The following is a 568-nucleotide window of genomic DNA, read 5'->3' on the forward strand; positions in this document are numbered from 1 at the left end:
CTGCGCAATCACTAAATGATCAGCTTTTGCCTTGTTCCGCGTATAACCGAGATTGGCCAAGGATCAGTCATGATTGGGCGATTTGGTTTGGATAGCAGTTTATCGCTTTTACGTTTTTTTTCTTAGTTCTGGCAGTTTCGCCAAAACCGGAAGTCAATGGCGTAGAATTTTTTATACGTGGCTTGCACATGACGTCATTTCCGATGCCATCCAGAGAAAAGGGGAAGGAGCTCCCATCTGATCAGGAACTCCTTTGTGCCTCCCGGATTTGCACAGGCATCGCTATTCTCCTCCCAGAAGGTTATAGAAGATTAACCTGTCACTCAAAATTCTTACAAAGGCAGCTTCCCCTCCCCATTTTACTTGGTGTTCAAAAGTATGCAATGTGACGTCAGTGCAAGGAGCCTATTAGCACAGAACCGAACAAATTTAAACGGAAGGATGTTCGCACCTCAAAGCAAACAATACTTCCTGCGACAATAGAGAATGTAGAACATCAATCAACACTGAAGTTTACATCCGTGGTTCCGTTTTCAGGGCCAGACGTAACAAGGCGACCAAAGCAAAC

This window comes from Ixodes scapularis, unplaced genomic scaffold (assembly GCF_016920785.2).
Source record: "Ixodes scapularis isolate PalLabHiFi unplaced genomic scaffold, ASM1692078v2 PGA_scaffold12__126_contigs__length_90152505, whole genome shotgun sequence".
Taxonomy (NCBI): Eukaryota; Metazoa; Arthropoda; class Arachnida; order Ixodida; family Ixodidae; genus Ixodes; species Ixodes scapularis.